Source organism: Notamacropus eugenii, chromosome 3, assembly GCF_028372415.1.
Source record: "Notamacropus eugenii isolate mMacEug1 chromosome 3, mMacEug1.pri_v2, whole genome shotgun sequence".
NCBI lineage: Eukaryota > Metazoa > Chordata > Mammalia > Diprotodontia > Macropodidae > Notamacropus > Notamacropus eugenii.
This window is the reverse complement of record NC_092874.1, coordinates 41,158,984-41,175,765: the sequence shown is the minus strand read 5'-3', so window position 1 is coordinate 41,175,765 and position 16,782 is coordinate 41,158,984.

Genomic DNA, 16,782 nt, shown 5'->3' with positions numbered 1-16,782 from the left:
GAGGTGGAAAATTTAAACATTGACTTCTTGGATGTCAGTGAACTTCAATGGATGGGGGTGGGCGGATTTAATTCAGATGATTATTAAGTGTACTATTGTGGGCAAGAGTCCCTTAGAAGAAATGGAGTAGTCCTCATGGTCAATAAAAGAGCAAGAAAATCAGTAACAGAATATAATTTCAAAAATTATGAAATGATATCTGTTCGAATTCAAAGCAAACCATACAACATCATAGCAATACAAGCCTATATTGCAACCACTGATGCAATTCTACGAATACCTACAATATCTCCTAGAAATATCACCAGAAAAAGAAGTTACATTCATCATAGAGGATTAGAATACTAATGTAAAAAGTCAAAAGATAATTGAAATAACAGGCATGTTTGGTCTTAGGGTACAAAATAAAGCAGGGCAGAGACTAATAGAGTTTTGTCAAAATAACTCATTGATCACAATAAACACATTTTCTCAACAACACAAAAAAGCAACTCTATACGTGGACATCAAGAGATGGTCTATAGAGAAATCAGATTGATTATATACTTTGTGACCAAAGGTGGAAAAGTTCTATACAGTCAGCAAAAACAAGACCTAGAAGGGATGGTGGCTCAGATCATGAGCTTCTTATTACAAAATTCAGCCCTAAATTGAAGAAAGTAGGGGAAATCATCAGACCATATAGACATGTGATCTAAATAACATAGAATACCTGAAGAACTATAGACAGAGGTTCACAATATTGCACAGGAAGCAGCAACAAAAAAACATTCCAAAGAAGAGCAAGAAAGAAAATGGGCTGCCCGAAGAGGCTTTACAAATAGCTGAGGGAAGAAAGAAAGTGAAAATAAAGGAGAAAAGGAAAGATATACCAAACTGAATGCAGCAAGGAGAGGTAAAAAGATCTTCTTAATGAGAAATACAAAGAAATAGAAGAAAACAATGGAATGAGAGACACAAGATATATCTTCAAGAAAATTAGAGATATCAAGGGAATGTTTCATGCAAAAATGGGCATGGCAAAAGACAAAAATGGTGGAGACTTAACAGAAGTATAGGAAATTAGGAAGATGTGGCAAGAACTACACAAGAAAGATCTTAACATCATCAAAAACCATGATGGTATGGTTGCTGATGTAGAGCCAGATATCCTGGAGAATGGAGTCAAATGGGTCTTGAGGAATTGGAGTTGAGCAATTTAAAATCCAAAAAGATGATGCTGTTCAAGTGCTGCCCTCAATATGCCTGCAAATTTGGAAAACTAAACAGTGGCCACTGGATTGGAAAAGATCAGTTTATGTCCCAATCCTAAAGAAGGGCAACGTCAAAGAATGCTAAGTTACTAAATAATTGCACTCATTTCACACTCCAGCAAGGTTATGCTTAATATTCTGCAAGTTAGGCTTCAGTAATATGTGAAATGAGAATTAACAGAAATGGAGGCTGGTTTTCAAAGAGGCAGAGGAACTAGAGACCAAATTGCCAACATTCACTTGAATATTGAGAAAGCAAGGGAGTTCCAGAAAAAAAAAATCGAAAACATTTGCTTCTACTTCTTTGCCTGCAGTAAAGTCTCTGTCTTAGGGAATCACAAAAGTAATGTGACAGGTCCTCAAAGAGGTAAGTGTACCACATCATCTTACTTGTCTCCTGAGGATTCTGTATGTGGGTCAAGAAGCAGCAGTTAGGACTGAACATGGAACAACTGATTGGTTTAAGATTAGGAAAGGAGTATGAGAAGACCGTATATTGTCACCTTATTTATTTAACTTTTATGCAAAGTACATCCTACAAAATACCACACTGGATGAATAAAAAGCTGAATTAAAGAGGCTGGGAGAAATATTAACAATCTCAGATATGCAGACTATACCACTCTGATGGCAGAAAGTGAATAAGAATTTAAAAAACATTGATGAGGGTGAAAGAAGAGAGTATAAGAGCTGACTTGAAGCTTAACATTAAAAAATTAATGTCATGGTATCTGGTTCCATCACTTCCTGACAAATAGAGGGAGAAAAAAATGGAAGCAATGTCAAATTTTCTATTTTGGGGTTCAAAGATCACTGCAGACAGTGTTTGCAGCCCTTAAATTAAAAGATGTTTGATCCTTGGAAGGGAAGCTATGGCAAATCTGGACAGTATACTCAAAAGCAGAGACATCACCTTGCTAACAAAGATCCATTTAGTAAAAATTATGGCTTTTCCAGCAGTAATGTATAGGTATGAGAATTGGACTATAAGAAAAGTTGAGTGCTGTAGAATACTTTTGAGAATCCCTTGGACAGCAAAGAGATCAAATCAGTCAGTACTTAAATTCATTCAGATTCTTTATTGGAAGAATGAATACTGAAGTTGAAGCTTACATACTCTGGACATGTAATGAGAAGACACAGAAGAAGATAATTATCATTGGAAAATACCCTAATATCATGAAAGATTAAAGGCAAAAAGAGAAAGAAAAAACAGAGAATGAGCAATTAACATGAGTTGGACAAACTTCAGGAAACAGTAGAAGAGAGAAGGACTTGGAGTACTATGGTCCATGGGGTCATGAAGAGTTAGACGTGACTAAGTGACTGAACATCAAGCTGTCATCTGATATGTTTTATTGAGCTTCCTGTTTTTTCTATTATTTCACTTTCTATTATTCCTCTTTTTCTCAAACTGTAAGAAGCTAACTACAATTGATGTCTCCATTTTCTCTCTTCTCACACCCTTTTCAAATCTTTACAGTCTAGTTTTTGACCTTTTCATTCAACTAAAACTTTTCTGTCTAACATTACCAATGATCTCTTAATTGCTGAATCCAACAGCCTCTTCTCAATACTTATTTTTCTTAACCTCTGCAGCATTCAAAATTGCTGACCACTCTTTCCTCTTAGATACTTTCTCTTCTTTGGGTGTTCATGATTATGCCCTCTCTGGGTTCTCTTCCCACATGTTTGAATATTTCTCAGTATTTTTTTGCTAAATTGTCATCCATATCATGTCTTTTAACGGTAGGTGCACCCTGGGGTTTTGTTCTGGGTTCTTTTCCTACTTTTTCTATATTGTCTCATTGTCATCAGTATAAAAATCATTTCCCAATCCACATATCCACTCATAGTTTCTTTATATAAGGCATCCCAAACACAGTATGTCCCAAACTGGATTCATTATCTTTCTGCCCAGACCCACTCCTCTTCTGAGCTTCCTTCTTTCTGTTGAGAGCATCACCAACCAGTGAATCACCCAGGTTGCCACATGCTGCTATTCTTGACTCCTCACTCTCACTCATTCCACATATACAATCTGTGACCAGAACTTGTTATTTCCACCTCCACAACATCTCTCACTCTTTTTCCCTTTTCCACACCCACACAATCACGACCTTAGCGCAGACTCCCATCACCTCTTGGCTGTTCTATTGTAATCATTTTCTAACTGGGGTCCCTGTTTCAAGTTCCTCTATACTCCAATCCATCCCTTAAACGTATGCCAAAGTGATTTTTCTTAAAGTGTAGACTTGACCATGTCATTCTCCTACTAAATAAATTCCATTTGATCCCTATTGCCTCTAAAAGCAAATAAATATAAATTGCTCTGACATTTAAAGCCCTAATTTAAAACCCTAATAAACTGGCTACCAGGTTTATTCCCTGGTTATTACCTGGCTAACTGTAAGTTATTACTCCACTTCACAGGCTGCACAATCCAGTCTGTCTGGTCATCCTGCAATTCCTGGTACTCATCATGCCATTTGTTGTTTCTGTGCCTTTGCACCATTCATCCTCCCTCCTCTTCCCCACTTTCATCTCCTTGAAATTCCTAGTTTCCTCAAAACTCAGCTAAAATGCCAGTTGCTTTTTTTAAAAAAAAAGTTTATTTATTTATTTTTAGTTTTTGACATTTGTTTCCACAAAATTTGGAGTTCCAAATTGTCTCCCTATCTCTCCTCTCCTCCACCCCTTAACACCTTGCATTCTGATTACCCCTTCCCTCAATGTGCCCTCCCTTCTATTACACCCCTCCCTTCCCTTATCCCATCTTTTCTCTTTTCTTTTCTTCTCTTCTCTTTGTAATCTGTACAGGTACAGATTACCTGTATTTCTTATTTCCCAGTTGTATGCAAAAACAATTCTCAACATTCATTTCTAATATTTTGAATTCCAACTTCTCTCCCTTCCTCCCTCCCCACCGATCTCCGCTGAGAAGGCAAGCAATTCAATACAGGTCATATACGTGTTGTTTTGCAAAAGACTTCCATAATAGTCATGTTGTGTAAGACTAACTATATTTCTCTCCATCCTATCCTGTCCCCCATTTATTCTATTCTCTGTTTTGACCTTGTCCTTCCCCAAAAGTGTTTACTTCTAATTACTCCCTTCTCCCATTTGCCCTCCCTTCTATCATCCCCCTCAACCCACTTGTCCCCTTCTCCCCTACCTTGCTATAGAGTAAGATAGATTTTCATACCAAATTTAGTGAGCAAGTTATTCCTTCCTTAAGCCAAATGTGAAGAGAGTAAGCTTCACTTTTCCCCTCTCACCTCCTCCCTTTTCTTCTCTATTGAAAAAGCTTTTTCTTACCTCTTTTATGAGTGATAATTTGCCCCATTCCATTTCTCCCTTTCTCCTCCCAATATATTCCTCTCTCACCCCTTAATTTTATTTTTTAGATATCATCCCTTCTTATTCAACTTACCCTGTGCTTTCTGTCTATATATTTGCGTGTGTGTGTGTGTGTGTGTGTGTGTGTGTGTGTGTGTGTGTGTGTGTAATCCCTCCAACTACCCAAATTCTGAGAAAAGTCTCAAGAGTTACAAATATTATCTTTCCATGTAGGAATGTAAACAGTTCAGCTTTAGAAAGTCCTTTATGAGTTCTCTTTCCTGTCTACCTTTTCATGCTTCTCTAGATTGTTGTGTTTGAAAGTCAAATTTTCTATTCAGTTCTGGTCTTTTCATCAAGAATAATTGAAAGTCCTCCATATCATTTAATGACCATTTGTTCCCCCTAAAGTGTTATACTCAGTTTTTCTGGGTAGGGGATTCTTGGTTTTAATCCCAGTTCCTTTGACTTCTGGAATATCCTGTTCCAAGCCCTTTGATCCCTTAATGTAGAAGCTGCCAGATTCTGTGTTATCCTGATCATATTTCCACAATACTCAAATTGTTTCTTTCTAGCTGCTCACTGGGAACTCTGAAATTTGACTGTAATATTCCTAGGAGTTTCTCTTTTTGAATCTCTTTCAGGAGGTGATTGGTGCATTCTTTCAATATTTATTTTGCCCTCTGGTTCTAGAATATCAGGGCAGTTTTCCCTGATAATTTCATGAAAGATGATGTCTAGGCTCTTTTTTTGATCATGCCTTTCAGGTAGTCCCATAATTTTAAAATTGTCTCTCCTGGATCTGTTTTCTAGGTCAGTTGTTTTTCCAATGAGACATTTCACATTATCTTCCATTTTTTCACCCTTTTTGTTTTGTTTTGTAATTTCTTGGTTTTTCATAAAGTCATTAGCTTCCATCTCTTCCATTCTAATTTTTAAAGAACTGTTTTCTTCAGTGAGTTTTTGAACCTCCTTTTCCATTTGGCTAATTCTGCTTTTTAAAGCAATCTCCTTCTTATTGGTTTTTGAACCTCTTTTGCCAATTGAGTTAGCCTATTTTTAAAGGTATTATTTTCTTTAGTATTTTGGGGGGGGGGTCCCCTTTAGCAAGCTGTTGACTTGCTTTTCATGATTTTCTTGCATCGCTCTCATTTCTCTTCCCAATTTTTCCTCCACCTCTCTTACTTGATTTTCAAAATCCGTTTTAAGCTCTTTGATGACCTGAGACCCTTGCATATTTATTTTGGAGGCCTCTGATGGTAAGCATTGTTCTTCATCCAAAAGAATGGAAGAAAATATCTGTTCACAAAGAAAGTAACCTTCTATAGTCTTATTTTTTCCCTTTCTTGGGCATTTTCCCAGCCAGTTATTTGATATTTGAGTCCTTTTTCAAGAGGAGTATATACTCAGGGGGACTTTAAGTTCTCAGTTCCTTCAAGGTGGCACAATCAAGGGAGAGGAGTTTACTCCTCTGTTGACACACTCTGATCTGGGAGCTACTAGAGCTTTTCTGCTTAGGATCTGCAAGTAGATCCTTTTAAGAGCCTTCACCAGTTCCACCACACCAGTCAGCACTCTTCCTCACCTCTGGACTGCCACTCAGTACCGAGACCCATTGGCTCAATTCCCCCAGGGGCTTTAGACAGAGGGCTCCAAAAATGGATGCTACTGCTGCTGCTGCCACTGCTTGGGGCCAGGGCTAGGGGAGAACCCTGCTCCCTTCTTTTTTTTTTTTTGCTTTGATCATGACTTTTGGGTAGTCCCATAATTTTCATTTTATTCATATATTTATTTATTTATTTATTTATTTGGGTTTTTATTTATTTATTTTTTATTTTATTTATTTATTTATTTATTTATTTATTTATTTATTTAACATTCATTTTCACAAAATTTTGGGTTCCAAATTTTCTTCCCTTTTATCCCCTCCCCCCCCAAACACCAAGCATTCTAATTGCCCCTATGACCAATTTGCTCTCTCTTCTATCATCCCTCTCTGCCCTTGTCTCCATCTTCTCTTTTGTCCTGTAGGGCCAGATAACTTTCTATACCCCTTTACCTGTATTTCTTATTTCCTAGTGGCAAGAACAGTACTCGACAGTTGTTCCTAACACTTTGAGTTCCAACTTCTTTACCTCCCTCCTTCTCCACCCCTTCTCTTTGGAAGGCAAGCAATTCAATATAGGCCAAATCTGTGTAGTTTTGCAAATGACTTCCATAATAGTTGTGTTGTATAAGACTAACTATATTTCCCTCCATCCTATCCTGTCCCCCATTACTTCTATTCTCTTTTGATCCTGTCCCTCCCCATGAGTGTTGACCTCAAATTGCTCCCTCCTCCCATTGCCCTCCCTTCCATCCTCCCCCCCACCCTGCTTATCCCCTTATCCCCAACTTTCCTGTATTGTAAGATAGGTTTTCATACCAAAATGATTGTGCATTTTCTTTCTTCCTTTAGTGGAATGTGATGAGAGTAAACTTCATGTTTTTCTCTCACCTCCCCTCTTTATCCCTCCACTAATAAGTCTTTTGCTTGCCTCTTTTATGAGAGATAATTTGCCCCATTCCATTTCTCCCTTTCTCCTCCCAATATATTTCTCTCTCACTGCTTGATTTCATTTTTTTTTAAGATATGATCCCATCCTCTTCAATTCACTCTGTGCACTCTGTCTCTATGTATGTGTGCGTGTGTGCATGTGTGTGTGTGTGTAATCCCACCCAGTACCCAGATACTGAAAAGTTTCAAGAGTTACAAATATTGTCTTTCCATATAGGAATGTAAACAGTTCAACTTTAGTAAGTCCCTTATGACTTCTCTTTGCTGTTCACCTTTTCATGCTTCTCTTCATTCTTGTGTTTGAAAGTCAAATTTTCTTTTCAGCTCTGGTCTTTTCATCAAGCATGCTTGAAAGTCCTCTATTTCATTGAAAGACCAATTTTTCCCCTGAAGTATTATACTCAGTTTTGCTGGGTAGGTGATTCTTGGTTTTAGTCCTAGTCCCTTTGACTTCTGGAATATCATATTCCACGCCCTTCGATCCCTTAATGTAGAAGCTGCTAGATCTTGTGTTATCCTGATTGTATTTCCACAATACTTGAATTGTTTCTTTCTAGCTGATTGCAATATTTTCTCCTTGACCTAGGAACTCTGGAATTTGGCCACAATGTTCCTAGGAGTTTCTCTTTTTGGATCTCTTTCATGCGGTGTTCTGTGGATTCCTTGAATATTTATTTTGCCCTCTGGTTCTAGAATATCAGGGCAGTTTTCCTTGATAATTTCATGAAAGATGATGTCTAGGCTCTTTTTTTGATCATGGCTTTCAGGTAGGCCCATAATTTTTAAATTCTTTCTCCTGGATCTATTTTCCAGGTCAGTTGTTTTTCCAATAAGATATTTCACATTATCTTCCATTTTTTCATTCTTTTGGTTTTGTTTTGTGATTTCTTGGTTTCTCATAAAGTCATTAGCCTCCATCTGTTCCATTCTAATTTTGAAAGAACTATTTTCTTCAGTGAGCTTTTGAATCTCCTTTTCCATTTGGCTAATTTTGCTTTTGAAAGCATTCTTCTCCTCATTGGCTTTCTGAACCTCTTTTGCCAATTAAGTTAGCCTATTTTTCAAGGTGTTATTTTCTTCAGCATTTTTTTGGGTCTCCTTTAGCAGGGTGCTGACCTGCTGTTCATGCTTTGACTGCATGTCTCTCATTTCTTTTCCCAGCTTTTCGTCCACCTCTCTAACTTGATTTTCAAAATTCTTTTTGAGCTCTTCCATGGCCTGAGCTCATTGAGTGGGCTGGGATACAGAAGCCTTGATTTCTGTGTCTTTGCCTGATGGTAAGCATTGTTCTTCCTCATCAGAAAGGAAGGGAGGAAATGCCTGTTCACCAAGAAAGTAACCTTCTGTAGTCTTATTTCTTTTCCCTTTTCTGGGCATTTTCTCAGCCAATGACTTGACCTCTGAATATTCTCCTCACACCCACCTCGCCTCCTGATCCTCCCAGCCAGTGCTTGGGGTGTGAGATTCAAATGCTGCTTCTCAGCCTCAGGGTTTTGGGCGGGGGCAGGGCTGCTATTCAGTGTGAGATTAAATTCAGGTGCTCAGGTGGGGGCAGGGCTGCCTCTTGGGTTCAGTTCCCTCAGGGGCTTTATGCAGAGACCTTCAACAGTGGATCCAGGCTCCTGCCTGCTTGGGGAGCACTAGTCTGCCATTGCCTCAGCTTCTGCCTCCTGAGGAGGCCTGAGTTACAGGGGCACCCCACTCCCCTCTCGACCCGCCAAAGAGACCCTCTCACTGACCCCCGTCACCTGTGGGTGGAGGGACCCACGTGGCCGCTGGAGATCCCGTCCCCAAGCCCGCTTGGATCTGCTTTTCTCGGTGCCAGGGGCACAGCAGGGCTGTACTCGGCTCCCAGTCCCAGCGCCCAGTCCGCGGCGCGAAGGACCGTTTGCAAGAAGTTTGCAGTTCCCTCTGGAACAGAAATCTCCTTTGCTCCACTGTTGTGTGGCCTCTACTGCTCCAGAATTCTCCATAAGTTCTTTTTTACAGATGTTCTGTGGGTTGTGGGTTCAGAGCTATGTGTATGTGCGTCTTTCTACTCCGCCATCTTGGCTCCACCCTCTAGTCCCATAATTTTTAAATTCCCCTGCTCCCTTCTAAGCCAGAGAAAAATCTTTTTCATTGACTTTTGAAGCATCTTTGATATTTGTGGATAGAGAGATCTGAGAACTACCACTGATGCTGAGGATTCCACCCCAGAGGCCTGTTCCAGTGCTGCCCCTGCTGTTCTGTGGCCAGGGCTGGGCTGGGTTCTGTGGGCTGCATTCTACTCCATGCTCCATGCAATAGACCTTTCCTGTCAACTTTCCAGGCAACAATGGGCTGGAAATTTCTTTCACTGTGTCGTTTTGTGGCTTCTGCTGTTCTAAAATTTGTTTAGAGTTATTTTTTATAGGTATTTTATGGGCTGTGTGAGAAGAGCTAGAGTATGTGTGTGTTTCTACACCACCATCTTGGCTCCACTCCCTAAAATGCCAGTTTCTATGTGAATTTTTCTTAATCTTCCCCAAAACTAGTGCTCTTCCTCCTCCTCCCCACTCCCATTTACCTATTTTATATCTTTTTACTTCTGTCTTTTTTAAACCCTAACAGTATCTGGTATGGTTTTTTTATTATTATTATTGACAAAAGTTTTTTTGGAGTGAGAACTGAGAGTCATTAGGAAGTGAACTAATATAAATGACAGAAAGTTCAATAAAACATCTCAAAAACTGTTAATTATTCCTAAATTAGCTTGTTTGCATTCCGTGAGTCTCTCATATACATAGTGGTTTTAGAACTATTTTTTAAAACCATATGTAAATAGTAAAAGTGTTTAATAGATTAATGTCAACCTGGAGGCAGGTCCTTGATGGTAAATCAACTTTGCTATTCTACATTCCAGTAGAACATAAGCTTCTCCTTAGAGGGACTGTTTCACCTTTGTTTCGTATTCCTAGTTATTCATACAGTGGCTTGCACACAGTAGGTACTTTAAAATGTTTGTTGAATCTAATTGAGTTATGGGGTTCTGCCCTTGGTCCTATTCTACTCAACATGTTTTTATGAATGATTTCTATGAAAGCACGGATGGCATGCCTGGTAGATGATGCTCAGGTGAGAGGAAAAGTAAATTAAAAACTCACTCACCAGACACGCAAAAGTTCTTTGGGACATAGAATCCTTCTCCCTCATAATACAACCAGAATGATAAGCTCTAAAGTGACCTTCAGAATGCCAAGTTTGGACTAGAGCAGATAACCAAAAATGATTAAATCACCTTTGCCTTGACAAGAAGGTTCTCCCCCCTTGACTCAGCAATTCTCAGAAGCAGCAGCTTTTCAACAATGGCAGTGCTTTGGTCATTGGTATGTTGTGCCTGCAGGGCAACATGGGTCAGGACTGTGGCCAGCAATATGACTGGAAGGATTGCTACGGCCAAGACTTCAATCAGCCAGATGTCTTTGAGTGAAACATACCCCTCTCTGTTCTTTCATTTGCTCTTTAGTTCCATCATATCCACACCAAAACGTACATTATGACTTATGACATCACTCAATGCAATTATTTGCCAGGGACTTGAATCATGAAGGCTCCCTGACTTACTGCCTCTATTATTTTACTTGAGATTCATTTCTTAAACATCTTTCCCAATGGACTTTCTTTGTCCTAAACTTGGGTTTCTGGACTTCTAGCTGTCTTGTACATTCCAAAGTGTTCTACTAAGGTTCTCCCTTTTTCTCAAGAAGCTAAGACAGGAGGGAAGGAGCAATTCTAATAGTAGTGCCCCAAAATTTGCCAGATGGGAGGAAAGAGAAGCATCATGGCATTCTAGTAAAAGGCATGTTTTTCAATAGGTGGGCCTTGCAGAGCTTCTTAAATCACACTTCATCTTTAGAGAGTCTCACATATATGGGGTATTCCAAAAGTTCTAGTGTACTTTTAAAGCTTAAGACATGTATACATCCCAAATGTATCAGGCATATGTCATTATTATTAATGAAGATCCCCCATCACAGACTATTTTAGTACTTCAAAAAGGAGGGTTGGCAAATTTATAAGTCAATTGATGTTGATATGATCTTAAATCCTGTAAAACCTCTAACTAATTAGTTATTCTAGTAAGCCCTTGCTAACACTTTAGTTTTAAGAAACCATCTATCTCAAGCTTCTTTAATTCTTTTGAATAAAGCTACACAATCACCATTGCAGTTACTTGTAACTAAAGCAGTCTAATGGAGAAGTATTCTGGAAGAGTAAAATGCATAGGTGTTCATGTGTGTGTGTGTGTGTGTGTGTGTGTGTGTGTGTGTGTGTGTGTGTGTGTGTTGGATGGGACTGGAGGGTGATGAGACATATACAAAGGGAGAAAATATACAAGGAAGTTATATAATAAAAATTAGAAATAAATACCACTCTTCCTCTAAGATATGATGTCTTTCCTTCCTTGTTAAAACTTCCCAATATTTCCCTTTCATTTACACACACACACACACACACATATGCATGCACACATGCACATACACACATGTGTATCACTTGTCTTCCTTTATAGTTAAACTAAACCTTACCCATATAGATCATATTTCAAGGTAGATTCTGATTATTTTTGAGATAAGGAAAGATTTCACTAACAGTCTGTCCTCAACAGCAATAGAAATTCTTCCCAGGACACATCAGAATTTTATTTTATTGTGATTTTTCCTTGAGGGAATAATATAGGGGGAGGGAAAAGAGCAAGGTCTAGATTTTAGTAATGGTGCTGCCACTAAATAGCAGTGCAGAATTGAGCAAGTTATAACCTGTTGGGCTTCAGTTTTCTCAACTGTAAAATGATTAAAGAAGATGATCTCCAAAATAACTTTCTAGCTCCTTTAATCTTTTCTATTTTATATATATATATATGTATGTATGTATGTATGTATGTATATATATATATATATATATATATATATATATATACACACACACACATATATCACAAAGTACTGAAGTGACCAAATGAAAAAAATACCCTGAAAACTAATGCCACAGTAGTTTAGATTGTTGCTTCCCCCAACCTACCCAGCATATCTTCATGATGCTATGGAAAGTGTCCTGAACTTGGGGTCCAATGACCTGGATTCAAGAACTTGCTCTGTTACTATAGGTGTCACACAGGATAAGTCACTAAACTTCTGGGGGAGAGGGTCTCAGTTTCCTCAATTAATAGATGAAAGAGTTGGACTAGATCAATGGTTCTAAACCTTCAACACTATGGCAATCTGGGGAAGCATCTGAACCCCTTTTCAGAATTACATTTTTAAATATTCATCAGTATGTATCACCTTAGTAAGATTTCTCTTTGAGATAGCATAAATGAAATGATAAATTTCAATTAGAACTTAGTAATAATAATAATAATAAACATGTAATTTTTTTCACCCAAGTTCACAGAGCTCCTGAAATCTATCCATGGACACGTTGGCTGTCCAGGGTCCTGAAGTTAAGAATTGGACTAGAGACATCTTGAAAAGTCACTTCAAGTTCTAAAGCTATGGTCCTATGATCTTTCTGGGGGCTTAAAGCAGGAGCCTCAAGGGATGTATTAATCTTTTAGAGTAAATTTTATACATCTTAAATTAGTCAGAAAACATTGGTTCTTTTCCTGAGTCCTGCTAAAAAATTCACATATAATCTGTCATTTTTGTCCCAGGTGGCACTACATATGCTACTTCATGTAAAATAACTTTGGCATTAACTGAATTGTTGATCTCAGGATGATCTTGAGCTGGAAGATAAGTTGCAGTTCCTATTAATGTCATTAAATCAGGTTTTCCTCATGTTAGGGAGAGGTAAAGTTGGAGTCTTTCTTCACTCCCCCATAATAGTTGTATTTACAATCAACAGTTTCCCTTGTTTCACTTCATTAACACTTCCATTCCTTGTTCTATAGCAATCTTGGTGAAGAAAAACTCTAGTATCTACTCTGGGTCCTTGAAGGGAATCTTAAGCTTTGGACAAGACAGAAATAAACAGCTATTGCTAAAGTAGGATGGATCACATACTACTGCCACCAAATCACTCAAAAGATAGCTTTTCAACCCTCAAAATTCCCATGTTGCAGCAAATCATTTTATGTATGAGGAAATGACTGAGAAACCAAAATGAATACTCCCTTACCAAGCAGTTCCATTTCTTTCCACAAGATCTACCACTGTACCCAGGACAATTAAAAGGAGACATTCTGCTAGTTGCCTTGAGTCCATTTACATGCAGCCTGGGCCACATTATGACACTGCTCTTTCTTTTTTATCAGAAATTGATCTCTTCAATCCCTATCTTCTTCATTCTTCTAGCAGTTGCCAAACTCATATATGACAGCTTTGCCTATCATGAACACATGACTCCTCACTGACCATCACCAGTTCCACCAGGATATCATGTGCCATCAGATCAATATCTGATCTGCCAGTTTTAATGACTCCACCTTCATCACCTGCATCAGAATGGACCACTTTACTAAGATTTCACTTGGAAATGGTGTTGATTGGAATCTGCTAGTGCACATATGAGCCTCTTTCTCTAGAGGTCCCCTGTTTGGTCCATAGTGTCTAGGGTCAAGACTTAAGCAACTAGGAAAGTGATGACTACATCAATCTTTCTTTGTTTTCCTGCTTACCAAAAAGATCATTTATTTAGTAAGTACCTACCATATGTGAGGCACTGTAATAAGCATCTTACAAATATTACATCATTTGATTCTCACAATACCCTCAGAGGTAGGTGCTATTATTACCTCTATTTTAAAGTTGAGGAAACTGAAGCAGAAAGAGGTTAAGTGACTTGTCCAGGGTAAGTAATAGTCTGAAGCCAAATTTGAATGCAGGTCTTCCTGATTCCAAGATCTGTGCTCTAACTGTGCCAACTAAATGTTTCTATGTGCAAGGCATTGTACTAGACACTGAGGATGCAAAAGCAAGGAAGCAAGATGGCCCTTGACCTCAAAGAACTTATCATCTAATAGAGAAAGACATCACATAAAGAGGAGTTAGAGACAGAAAGTTTTGGGAGGAGGAAGATAAGTGTATCCTTATGATGGCATAGTTTAGAAACAGCTGGCAAGGGGCAAGGTGATCTGGTTATAGGAAAAACAAGACAAAAGCTCACCTATTTGAATTCTGGGTCTTAGGGGTAAAGTTTGAGTTCTGATGAGAGGAAGCAGAGGACCAGAGTACAGATGGTGTGGTTTAGAAATAGCCAATTATCCTCATTTACAGAATTGAGTGATATTATTTGTTCTGAAGTAGCTAATTGGGGATCATAGGAATCTATTTAATTCATGGTCTATCTGCCATGGCTATAATGGAATAGTAGGGCCATATCTCTAACTAAATGAAAACTAAGAGGAAATGAAAGGCAGAATCTAGATTCTGGATAGGTTCTTTAACTTGCAAGGGCCACAAAAGAATGGTGAGAGTAGAAAATTTGAGATTTCCCTGTCAAATGTCAGTTGTTATTGAAGTCTTGGCAGTAAAGTCCTCTGATTCAGGAAGGATATGTCCATGATTTCCACCTTCACCTCCTGCTAGTCCCTCTTATCTTGCTTCTGCTCCTACATTTGACCTCATCTCTTCTTCAGACCTTGCTTTTTCCCTAAGCCCATTCCAGTCAAGTCAAAAAGCATTTATTAAGCACCAACTATATGTGGGACACTGTGCTAAGTGCTGCAGACACAAATCAAGGCAAAACAGTACCAACCTTCAAGGAGTACTCAATCTAAGAGGTGAGACAATATGCAAAAAGTCATGTACAAGAGAGATGCAAGTAGACTGTACCATATTCCCAAAAATGAATTGAAGGCAAGAAGTTATACATAAAACATACTTCTGAGAAACTGTGATTTTGTCATTATAGCCGCAAACAATATTAAAACAACTATGTAGAAATAAGATAAATACAGGATACACTGAAGATAATCTCAAAAGGAAGGCACCAGTAGCTTTAAGGGGGGTCAGGAAAGACTTCTTACAGAAACCGGAACTTAACAGAAGCCAGAGAAGTCAGAAGGTTGAGACAATGAGAGTTGTTACGTTTTGTACTCAGAGAAGACCAAAATGATATCACTATGTTGGGATCAATGTATAGACTGTGGCTGGTAAGACCAATAAGAGCTTGGAAGGTTCTAACACAGGCTGGACACAAATAGTCTGTATAAACATTTGGAATAGAGATGTCTCTAAATTTGTACATCTCACACTTCTTTTGAGCTACTGCAAATCCACTTTGCTGATAGAGCACAGTGCCTTCTTTGATGAGAGCATGTCATCCTAGCTTGTCCTGTGCCACAATGTCTCCCATGTCTAACAACCAATTCTAAAGTTCTTCAGAGAGATCTTGAGTGTCCTTGGATTATTTCTTCTGATCACGTGAGTGCTTGTCTTGCATGAGATAGTCCTCCCCACCATGATTGTCACAGGACAACCTATTTCACTTTTCTTTATAAAAATGGACAATAGAGGCATTCTTGAACTCCTGGGGGATAACCTCCATATATGTATACATACTTACATATATGTATATGTATATGTGTATATTATATATAATTTTTCAGATTTTGTATAAACAGAATAGAATTAACACAAGCACAAGGTGTTTTGCCACACAAAAGGAGCCTAATGACAGTCAAAAACTCTTTTTCAGTTGGAAGTTTGGCTAGGTGGAACTGACTTCAATCAGAGGTACATAGTCAATGGCTTCAGCACTGGTTCACAATAGTCTGTTTATGAAGAACATGAGGGAAGTATTTAGCTCATCTCTCCAGGATCATGTCTTCATCAGTAATCAGTGTGGTTCTATCAGTGCTAAGTAGTTGAGATGCACCATAGGTCTTTGGTTCACAAATAGCCTTCAGAGTATCATATGAGCACTTTGGATTGTTACTATCAGCATAAAACAGAATTTCATCTACTTTCTTACTAAGCCAAGAATCCTGCATCTCTCTAAGCTTCACTTGCACTTTACTTTTGATGGAATTAAATGCTACCTTCTTAGAGACAAACTATCCCATTGGTAAACCCTATGGAGTTATCATTTTTCATTTAGCAACTTCTGAATATCCCCATCATTTTCATCAAACTAATTCTGAAGTTTGTGAGTATTCTAACCCAGAGGAGTAAATGCAGTACTGTACACCAAATCTTTGTAAGCTGCTCACTCCTTTTGTGCTCCACTGTTGCCAACCATATATTGACTCAGCTTTCCCTCCAAGTTAGCAGCAAACAGTTCACACACTGAAAAGCACTCTAATCTGCTGACGCTAAGTCTTCTGGTATCTGTCTTGCCTTGGGGCCACTCCTTTTGTTAAATGAAAATGCTTAGGATAAGGATCAGGATGAGTCTATGGTCAGTCCAGCACACTGTGTCACATATTAACTTTGTCATTCTCACAGACTCCTTACAAAGACAGTCTATTAAACGCCAATGTTTGCTGTGAGGGTGCATCCATGAAGTTTTATTGTGCTTGAGTAAATGGAAGATAGCACTGGTGATGAGGTCATGAGATACACACATCTACAGTAGTAAGTGACCATTGCTAGTGCTGTTCCTGACTCCATTCCTCCCAAGGACTTCTTACTGTGACTGATGGGCTATGCCTTTTCTGTTATTAAAGTC